The sequence below is a fragment of the Anolis sagrei genome, chromosome 3 (genome assembly GCF_037176765.1).
Source record: "Anolis sagrei isolate rAnoSag1 chromosome 3, rAnoSag1.mat, whole genome shotgun sequence".
Lineage (NCBI taxonomy): Eukaryota > Metazoa > Chordata > Lepidosauria > Squamata > Dactyloidae > Anolis > Anolis sagrei.
In genome coordinates, this window is record NC_090023.1 from 104349529 (window position 1) to 104361502 (window position 11974).

Below are 11974 nucleotides of genomic sequence, written 5' to 3' on the forward strand. Positions count from 1 at the left end.
GGAGACTAGGACATGGAACAATGACTTCAAACTACAAGAAAGGAGATTCCACCTGAACATGAGGAAAGAACATGACAGTGAGAGCTGTTCAGCAGTGGAACTCTCTGCCCCGGAGTGTGGTGGAGGCTCCTTCTTTGGAAGCTTTTAAACAGAGGCTGGATGGCCATCTGTCAGGGGTGATTTGAATGCAATATTCCTGCTTCTTGGCAGGGGGTTGGACTGGATGGCCCATGAGGTCTCTTCCAACTCTTTGATTCTATGATTCTATGGAGGTGTCTACGGACAACGCTGGCTCTTCGGCTTAGAAATGGAGATGAGCACCACACCCCAGAGTCAGACATGACTGGACTTAATGTCAGGGGACTACCTTTACCTTTTTTATGATTCTATGATCCTCACCCGATCCATTACAGGATGTAAGCAGTGGTCCAGCACATCAACAGAACCATTTGAATCAAATACCAAGCATAAGTAGAGTTTTGTCTTATCAAAATAGTGATAGTACCCATTATCAAACTCTCTAAAGATCTCCCTTAACTACTTGAAAAAGATATTTAACAACATGTGGGACAAGGTAGAGCTTTGAGGCATTTCAGAGCTTATATCCATGTTCTCATTTATTTGTTGTAATACCCTCTTCCAGAATCTTCACTTCCTCACATTCCCACCACATATGCGTAAACCATCCCTTTCCCTTTTTACAATGCCAGCAGTTTGAGCTGGAGTCTTTTATCATATATGCTAGCTGAGCTGGGGTTCTATACCACTTTAAATAATTTTTTTTTACTAATTTTTGAAACTTTTCCATTTTAATGGTACTTACCCCTTCATTATCTTTTCCACCCTTTCCTCTGAAAGTATGCTTTCCTTACTCCATTATTGTTCTAAGCATTGTTTCTTTTGCTTCCACTATCATTTTGTATATTACTCCTGCTCCCCCCCCCCCTTTTTACCTTCTTCCTTTTGTCTTATCAGGGAATCTTGGATTGAAACCTTTAAAAATTACTTAAGGCATGGAGGAGAGGTTTTTTAGATACTTGGATCTCAAAGACTAAGTTCTTACTGCTAATGTTAGAACTGTTATTGTTTGTGAGGCATTATTTGCTTAAACACTTGTACATGACACCCTTTTGCTTTCCAATGAAGTATATTATCTCAAATTATTATGGACTAGCCATCCCCTGTCATGCGTTGGTGTGGCCCAGTTTGTGTATATGTGTTTTGTGTGTGTATATTTGTATATATATATGGCTTTGCGCATGCATTGTAATGTATTTTTTTGGCTTTTTAAGTCTTTTACGCTGTGTTTTTCAGTGGTTTTATGAGGGATGGTCACTTGTTGGCCTGATAGATGTATTGTGTCCAAATCTGGTGTCAATTCGCCCAGTGGTTTTTGAGTTATGTCAATCCCACAAATGAACGTTACATTTTTATTTATATAGATATATTGATTACTATGGAATGTCCTGGGTGACACTATGGAAACAATTTTGTAAGTTTGTTCAGTTTGTTAGTTTCTAGGTGCTCTTCAAGAGTTGTTGCTGAACCTTTCATTAAGTTCCTTGTGACTGATTAAGCTATAATCAAAAGTGGTAAGAGGATTATCTAATTAGAGAAAGAAAGGTGGATGGTTGCTGTTTTTCTCAATTGGATGCCTTTTGATGGCTAAAGCCCCATAGTCTTGCAAAATAGGCTATTAAACTGTTTAGAGCTCCACATTTTAGTCATGATCTACAAACCCCAGAATTCTGCAGTGACTGCCTCCTGCAGAATTCTGGCATTTGTAGTTTAGGGAAGGGCCTTTAAACTGCTCATCCAGAGACGCCCGTGGCCTCCCTAAACTACAAGCCTCAGAGTTCTGTAGGAGACAGTCACAGCATTTAAAGTGGATTGAAGTGGGAAAATGCTCAAATGTGATGAGGTCCTTAGAAGTTACCTTTTAACTTGTGGTCCCCCAAAACTACTTTGGGGCAACACATGGTCTACGGGCTGGCATTTGCTCATCCTGATCTAGCCCGTCACGTATCACTATGATAAGCTCCTTAGGGTACTGGCACATCACCTGACCCTCTTAACTGAAGCTCTTGGGAGCTGAATGTGAAATTTTCTGTATGCAAAGCATGTACTCTATCACTAAGCCAGTAACAGAGTGTTCCTTACCAATCGGAACTTCAAACCCCAGCAGTCAAATCAAGTGTGTGTGTATGTGTTGGGTGTGTGTGTGTGTTGGAATGAAAACTCTAGCATTTTAAGAACTACAGGAGAGTAAAACTTAGATGGGTTAATGGGAAACCTTTCTTTTCTTCATTGGTGTAGCTTGATGTTATGTAGTTTTACTTTGAAACAGATCATTCACACTAAAACACATATAATAGTGCCAGTCACCACATGGTATACTTGGCAGCTATTTTAAGCTTAGATCATATTACTCCACTACAGCTTTTGGCACCAATGTTCCCGACTAGTTTTTGACTGATCTAAACAGAAATTATCTCACACGGGTTTTTTTTGTTCTCTGAAATTAAATTTGACGACAAGATCCTTATGATCCTTTCATTTTTGTATGTTATTACTTTTTGGAACAGTGTTTTGCTAGCACCACAGGGAAATTCAGTGAGGTTGTCAGTCAGATATAGTGAATTATCAGATACATTAGCTTCTCTTCCCTCTTACATTTGCTTAAGAGCTTATAAACTACAGAAAATAAAAAAAAACTGCTAAGCAGAAAGAAATGACATGTCAAGGATATTTGTGAATGACTTAAGAAAGAACTGGGCCAGTTTCCAAACCCACAATCAAAATCTCATAGGGCTCTTCCACTCAGTCATATAACCCAGAATATCAAGGTAGATAATCCACAATATCTGCGTTGAACTGGATTATCTGAGTCCACATTGCCATATAATCCAGTTCAGTGTGGATTTTATACAGCTGAGTGATAGAGGCCTTATTTTACATTAACAATATGTATTTGGATGGGGAGGGAAATGAGTGCTATTGTTTTGTTTGTTTGTTTTTAATGCAAAGCGTTTGTCATTATGCTATTCTGTATATCTCTGGTGTGACCACACTTACAATATTTCAAAAACATGTATGTATGTATTTTAAATATTAACAGTTAACTCACCATATCCACAGATTCTGCCATCCATGGATTGCAAATGTATTTTTTAAAAAAATCTCAAAAAGCAAACTTTGGTTTTGCCATTTTACATCAGGGAAACCATTTTGCAATGCCATTGTACGTGACAAGATTTGAGTGTCTATGTATTTTGGTATCCACTGTAGGTTCTGGAACCAACCCCCAGTGGATTACAAGGACCAACTGTATATACTACCCAACTTGAAATGCTCCCAAAGGTCAACAGTATATACTACCCAACTGGGAAATGGTTCAGCCAGTAAATGACAGCTCATCAAGGAAAGTCAATATCAGTCTGTAACATAAGTAAGTAGAATGGCAGAAAAAGGAAGCAAAATGTTAAAATATTGGAATGTTCTGATATTAAAATGATATTAAGAGCCAGTAATGTAGACTAAACGGTGACACTGAGAATACAGCAAGGAATCAATGACTTTTATAAAAGGAAAGGCCTTTTGGGAGAACTTTCCAGAGAAGTAGGATCACCACTTAGAAGGATCTAAGGTACCATTTTGGGTTCTTAGAGTAGACACTGTATCTCTGGGTTTGTAATTCCATATCATTGAGCAATGGCACTCAAAGTGGTTTCAAACTGCATTAATCCTGGGGTGTAGATGGACCCATTGGTCTGTGGGTTATTATGGCCTGGTGAAAATTTAAATCCTGTTGTCCAAGAGTTCCAGTCCAACATGTAAACAAATAACCACACAGGCTCTTAACTGATCTCCATCTTAATTTTCCCAAGTAGCACCATTCTTAGATTGCTTGTTTAGTATCGGGTGGATTTTTCTTAAGGTGGTCAGGCAATTTTCTCTGTCTTCATGATTATACATCAATTTAGTTAAATGTAGATTTGCACACAAATACACTGCAATAGTAAATAGGGGAATAAAGATTTAGATACATAAATAACTGTACAAATATACAATAAAAAAACACACACAGAAATGCATGCACACACACATCAGGGTTGGAATGGGAATTCATTGATTTCTCTACTGGGGTCAAATCTGGAATTCCACATAAGTTGAGAAAGTTGTGCAGGAAGGAAAAACTGCATAGAGAAGGTTCCTGTAATTCACCGCACTTTTTTGTTCCTGGCACAACATAAACTGCATAGTTTTTAAAAATTACACGACCTTGCAGGAAACATCTACATTTACAATCTTTTCACTACACACAGAGAAATGCAGCTTTATGAGAGAAGAAACCTACCCACTATGTAGTTTTTCATTATGAACTTACAAAAATGCACAAAATTAAAACTAAACTGCATTATATATCCCTATACAAATACATACACATGCACACAGATACACAGATATGTATACAGATATGCCTACATGCAATCGTATGCATGCATGCCTGCAAACACATACAGAGGAAATGATCCTCGCTTAATGATATTTTTGACAGTAAAAAGTCTCCTCTGAGGAAAACATACTAACAGCAAAAATGAGCAATGTTATAAAAGATGGCCTGTTTGACAGACTTGCTTGGTAATCCTTTAGATTGATACTAGACAATATATTACATGCTACTTCATAACTGCCAATGTTTCCCTTCACTCTAGGTATAATCATCCTCTCCATTCCTGCCCCTAATTCCTCATAGCTAAAACAGATCAGATAAATTACCACCCTGCCAAGTGAAAATATGTGATGATAGTTGTCATTTATTTTAAAATACTTTGTCACTTGTCTTCCAAAGTCATCATTCCCTTAAATTAAGATGTAGCATGCAGAGGAGGTATACATGCTTTGCTTTCGAATCGACACTGTCAGGGTATTTGATCAATAGCTCTCCTCCTCCTTTAACAAACTCTCTGTCAAAGAAACATGGGACAGCCCCCCGTATTAAACAATACCACAGGCAGGCTCACATAGGGGTGACAACAGCAGCAAAGTACAGTCAACACAGACACCAGCATAGAAAATACATGACACCCTTTCATGCTACAAAACTATAGCACTATGTTCCCAGTCTGGCTGCCGTGGTTGCACTCTCTGTAGTTCTAGGATTTGCTATTTAGGAAGCAGTGTTCAGGTTCAATGTATTGTCAAAGGCTTTCATGGCCAGCGTCCTCTGAAGATGCCAGCCACAGATGCAGGTGAAATATCAGGAGAAAATGCTACTAGAACATGGCCATACAGTCCGGAAACTACACAACACCCCAGTGTTGAGGTTCTTGGCCAGAGAGAACCAGTGCTTCATCAAATGACCAGGATTCCATTGAAGGCTGCAATGAGAATTAAAGTGGAATCATAGCAGTATAATTATGTGGTGTGAAAGGGCCCAAGGTGAAATTATAGGACCCAGTAAAGCTATTATCCTACTAACATGCCTTATGAAGAGGATTTACAATATTGCACCAGAGGTTGCTATGAATCTGCAAATTCATAGGAGGGTTCTGAGTTTGGATGGAAGACAGCCAAGGCAGAAGACTAAATGCCCCCACCCCCAGCAAAAAAACACAAAGCACTTGATACCCTATACAAGTCACAGAATCATAGAATCATAGACTCATAGAGTTGAAAGAGACCTCGTGGGCCAATCCCTGCTAAGAAGCAGGAAAAATCATATTCAAAGCACTCCCAACAGATCCAGCCTCTACCTCCAAAGTCATTTTGATATTCAAAGTCATTTTGGTATTAATTGACATGCCAAGGCATCTACCTGATAGTGCTGAATGTAACGACTGGTACTGCATAGCTGTTTAATTAATTCTTTATTATGAACACAGTGCCCTGCACTTGACTGAACTACATATTGTAATCCAAGAAAGCTCAAGCTATCATAAATCTGTTATCAAACAAGTAGCCAAGTTAGTCACTTGTAGAATAAAAAGGCAGAAAAGGGAGGACAAAAAAGAAGTATGGCAGCACCTTTAAAATTTTGTTCATAGACCTATAGAATCTATGTTGTTGTTTTTAACTGACTTAATGAATGAGAGGCCTTCAAGACACTTTGTCATCAACAGCCCTGCTCAGGTCTTTCAGACACAGGGTGAGTCTAGACAGCCCCTTTAATGTGTAAACTTCCACAATAAAAAGGAGGCTGTCCAGACGATGTTCTGGGCAAACCAGAATTAATCTGCCACAATCCAGGAAAACCCTGGTTTGTGGCGAATTAATTTGATAGTGAGTTTATTCTGCACCTTCTTGGAAAGCGCGGGATAAATCCACTCCTTCCAATGTCTGGACTGTAGTCCAGACAGTATTCTCACAGTTTTCCGGGCTAAATTAGTCTGGAAAACTGTGGGAATACCAACCTCCTTCCCAGAAGCCCCCAAAACACAGTAAAAAAGAAAAAAACTCATCCGGGCACCATCAGATGGCTGCTGGAGTTCTCCTGCTGCATACAAATGACATGCTAGGAGAAGGGGGGGGGGGAGGAAAATCGCTCCTGCGCCCCTTTCTCCTGACGTGTCATTTATAAACACCTGGACACCTGCCCCAAGAAGTGTGTACTTTCTGGGGTGAATGTAGATGGGCCCCCAGGAAGATCTGCATTTTTAAAATGCAGATTCTGCTGGGATAAAGGCCTATCTGGAAAGACCCCCAGGGTCATGGGTTCCCTGAATGTGGTCTTTTTCTTTTCCTACTGCCGTCTACCTTACCTAGCATTGTTTCTTTTCTATTGAGTCATGCCTTCTCATAACATGGTAAAAATGCCCCCATGATTTCAAAGTCTTTGGAGAAGACATTCCTTTTTGTTGGGAAGCAGTGGTGGCTTTCTGAATTCTCCTGGTAGGCTAAAGCAGCAAGTCTTCCATAGCTGTCCTGCTTGGCCACTGTGTAGCCTTGGGATAGTCTAGTCATACATCCCCAGTCCCAGGAAACCCCATAATACAGTGGTTCTCAACCTGTGGGTCCCCAGATGTTTTGGCCTTCAACTCCCAGAAATCCTAACAGCTGGTAAACTCGCTGGGATTTCTGGGATTTGTAGGCCAAAGTACCTGGGGACCCACAGGTTGAGAACCACTACCATAATAGGTTCACTTTAGGGCCACCTTAAGTCAGAATTGACTTGAGGGTACAACAACAACAACCAATAGGGCGATTAACAATCTACAAGAAAACAATTTGGCTATCACAAATGTTTAAATTTTTTTAAATAGATAGTGATTACTGAAATAAGATGCTCTAACAAAATATGCCATGTGTATTGTGTGATCATTTAGCGCTCTATTCATTGTAGTAATCCTCCAGGTTTTGAAATGGGAGTGGATAAGATTTTAACTCAAACAATTCTTGTTCTGAATTTGACAAAAAATTGCAAATCCTTTCATATTCAGTATGAAACAATTTGAGATAAAAACATAATGGGAGAAACTGGATTTTATTTGTATAGGCCCAGGGGTTTCAGTAATGAACTCTTGACAGTCTGGGTTTGAATCCCTCTGCATTCCATCTTGTCAGCATTCAATTAAGCCACCACTTTTTTTTTCTCAGGAGGCTCATCAACTACAATATGCTAATAGAAGCACATACATGTCTGGAATACCTTTGCCTATCGAATTTGATCAGTGCAAATGGAATGAGGGTAATCCTGTCTGTAAACCTTTTGTGGAGTTATGAATGCATCACCTGGAGTGATGTATTCATGACTGTGTGGTATTCACAATCCCTACATAGATTAGGAGACACTTTGTTGTTGCTGTTGTTGTGCTCCTTCATGTTGTTTCTAATTTATGGAGACTGTTTTCTGAGGCTAAGGTCATTGAATGTGTGTTCATGGCTGAGAAAGGATTCAAACCTTGTTTTCTAGATTTGTAGTTTAGTGTTCAAACCACTACACCATGCTGGTTCCATAGGGACACATAGGAACCATGAAAGTAACCCAGTTCTCACTTACAAAGAAGTGGTCACTGTGCTTGAGAGGGATCCATTTTCCACTTGTGGAGCAGCTGATGATGTTTCCACACCCGCCCATAGGAATGACCTCCTTTATGAAAGGGGAATTGCAACAGTGGTACTGCTTCTGCATGATGCACTGGGAATCACTTATTGGATAAGGTGGGCATGTCAGTCAGCTGTTTCCTGAACAACAGAGGGACAAACCTCTGTCAGATGTTTCCCAGGAAGTAGAGATGTAAGGTTGGATCAGAATTCACTGGCCAGCTCCATAACTCTAGTTACATTTTCTTTACTGCCCAAAATGATTTTGGGTATAGTTTTCTTTTCCTTCCTTCTGGGTAGTTTATGAAAATATACAAATGGCATGTTGAGGATGGAAAGAATTGCCAAGTTATTGTTTTATGTCTTATTTTGTTTTAAAGTTTAAATATGGGAGAAAGTGAAACTGATAGCCTTTTGTCAGTCTACAGTATGATCCCCATGGATATGTTGCAAGAATCCAGTAGATATCTGAAATTACAGATGATAGAGAACCCTAGATTGTAACTATACTTGGGCTGAAACAGACCACGGCATTGGAATTTTCAGTGGAAGGGCCAACAAGCACTTCTGGGTAGGGCGGAGATATTTTTTGGGAGAATGGGTAAGTAAAACTCTGGGTACCAAGATGGTAGAAAGGGGGAGCATATTGTAGTTGTAAGCAAAAGTCTTCTCACATCCTATTTGGAGAGGCTTAAGAAGAAGAGTAGATTCTTTTACCTATAAATCATTCAACCATTTACCTGAGCTATAGCCTTTCACAAAGTTTGCTAAAATCATCTTGTGGACTATCATTTCCAGAATCCCAGACATGCTGGTTGAAAATTCAGAGAATTTTAATTCAGAAAGGTAATTTTTGCAAGTTCTGGACCTTTGTTTGTCCCTGGAAAGAAGGCCAAAGTCACAAACTAGAAAGCCTTTAGACAAATTCTGACTGAGTCTAACAATCAGCTTAATGGGGCAAAATCCCAGCATAGTGAGGTTATTTGCCCCAGATATAGATTTATTTCTCTGCATTGGGAATGTCTCCCTGCCTTATGAGTCTCCAGATATGTGACTCAACTGTTATCCCTGCTTTTGAAGATTGTAGAAATGCACTGAGAGTATTAATCATGCCGACATAGATCTGCCTTCCATTTGATGAGAGACCCAACTAAGTCATGAAGGAAAAGAAGAGAATCAATCTGCCTGATTGCCCTGACTCTTCATTTTGCACTCCACAGCCCCTTGCTGAGTGTAGCAGCGGGGGAGCCAGCGGGGGTTTGTTTAACGCCTTGCCACGAGATGGCACTGTGGACTGTGAAAATGACAGCCATGTGCCAGAGAGACACACAGCTGAGCACTGCAGGCACAGAGATGGAGAACACATTGTAGTGAGTGCTGATCTGAACAATAACAACAACAGAAATGTTTCTGACAGAACAGCAGTGTATCTTTGGCTGCAATCATGTTGAAGATCTTGTAAATCACTTATTATCTGAACCTTGTATGCAGGCCCAAGGAGGGGGAAATCTATCAAATATTCTCCTGTGTTACTCTGACAAAATTAAACAGGATATAGTGACTGAATTAATGGAAGATAGTGCACTTTATATTATCTATAATGGTAGCATTACTTTCCACAGCTGCCATCAAACCGCAAGTTTATTTTATTAATGCTTTGAATGTTCTTCATTTTTAACTTTAAGGATTGCCATTGTATTCACTGCTCAGACCATTTGTCACCATTTCAAAGTGCTTCAAAAGTAGATTGTAATGCATTTTATTCGACCTCTTTACAGATTGTTTTTGGTACTCAGGTTATGAAATTGCCATGGCGTTTGCCTAAATTCACACTCACATATACAAAAACTGGGGTTGGCTACATATGCACACATGCACACGTGCAAATACATACAAGTTTGACATTCCTTACTTGGAATTCTGGAATCTGAAATACTCTGAAATTTAAAATTATCCACATGTGTGGCTGAGATAGCAACACTTTTGCTTTCTGATGATTCAATGTACCCAAATTTTGTTCCATGAGTAAACTTATTTTAAAAATTGTGTACAAAATGACCTTCAGACTAATTATTATTATTATTATTATTATTATTATTATTAAACTTTATTTGTACCCCACTAGCATCTCCCGAAGGACTCGATGCGGCTTACAAAGGCCAAGGCCTCAACACACAATATAACAATACAAAACCTAAAGCAAATTAAAAACAATTAAAGCAATATAAACAACAAGCAATAAACAATACACTAAGACACAATAAAACTGGGCCGGGCCAGAGTAATGGGTACAGGATTAAAAGTGCTGATGTGACAGGAGGTATGTAGGATTATAGGGCAAGTGCAGTGTGCGGTGTGCAGCAATCATAGTTCTAGTAAAGTGCTTATGGGACTTGGTATTGGAGATTTCCTAATCTGGGAAGGCACATCAGAACAGCCAGGTCTTCAAGTTCTTTCTGAAGACTGCCAATGTAGGGGCCTGTCTAAGATCTTTGGGGAGGGTGTTCCAGAGTGGGGGGGGGCACCACAGAAAAGGCCCTGTCTCGTGTCCCCACCAAGTGCGCTTGCGACGCAGACGGGATCACGAGCAGGGCCTCTCCAGATGACCGAAGTGAATGTGTGGGTTCATAGATGGAGATGCGGTCACGCAGGTAGGAGGGTCCCAAACTATTCAGGGCTTTGTAGGTAAGCACCTGCACCTTAAATTGGGCTCGGAAAATAAACGGCAGCCAGTGGAGCTCCTTGAACAGGAGGGTTGACCTCTCTCTGTAAGGGGCCACAGTTAACATCCTGGCCGCTGCCCGTTGGACCAGTTCGAACTTCTGAGCCGTTTTCAAGGGCAGCCCCACGTAGAGCGCATTGCAGTAGTCCAATCTGGAGGTGACCAAGGCATGGACCACCCCGGCCAGATCAGCCTTCGCGAGGTATGGTCGCAGTTGGCGCACGAGTCTCAATTGTGCGAAAGCCCTCCCAGACACCGCCGATGCCTGAGCCTCAAGCGTAAGCGATGAATCCAAGAGGACTCCCAAACTGCGGACCTGTGGCTTCAGGGGGTTACCCCAGTCAGGTTTACGATCGACCAGGAGGGCCTTTGTCTTGTCGGGATTGATCTTCAGCTTGTTCCTCCTCATCCAGATAGACACAGCGGCCAGGCACTCGTCCAGCACCCGAGAGGCCTCCTTGGAATTGGGTGGAAAAGAGTAGTAGAGTTGTGTGTCATCTGCATAGAGGTGGCACCTAACTCCAAAACTCCGGATGACCTCTCCTAGCAGTTTCATGTAGATGTTAAAAAGTATGGGAGACAGAATGGAGCCTTGCGGGACCCCACAGGGCAAAGGCCAGGGGTCCGAGCAGGCGTCTCCCAGCTTCATCATCTGGGATCGACCCTCCAGGAAGGATCGGAGCCACGTCAAAACCGTGCCCCCGAGACCCATCCCAGAGAGTCGACCCAGAAGGATACCATGATCGATGGTATCGAAAGCTTCTGAGATGTCCAAGAGAACCAACAAGGTCACACTCCCCCTGTCCAGCTCTCTACGGAGGTCATCCACCAAGGCGACCAAGGCTGTCTTGGTACCGTGACCAGGCCTGAAACCAGACTGTGACTGATTTAGGTAGTTGATGTCATCTAAAAAGCCCTGGAGCTGGGAGGCAACCACCCGCTCCAGCACCTTACCCAAGAAAGGGAGATTGGAGATTGTATATACTAAGTATATTACCTTCAGGCTATATAAGATATATATGAAACATAAATTAATTGTGTGGCTTGAAATTGGGTCCCATATCCAAATATTTTGGAACACCTGTATTTGCACCTATATACATCTTAATATCTCAAGATGTATATAGGTGCAAATACAGGTGTTCCAAAATCTGGGGGGAAGGGGAATGAAATCCAAAACACTTCTAGTCCCAAGCATTTTGAATAAAG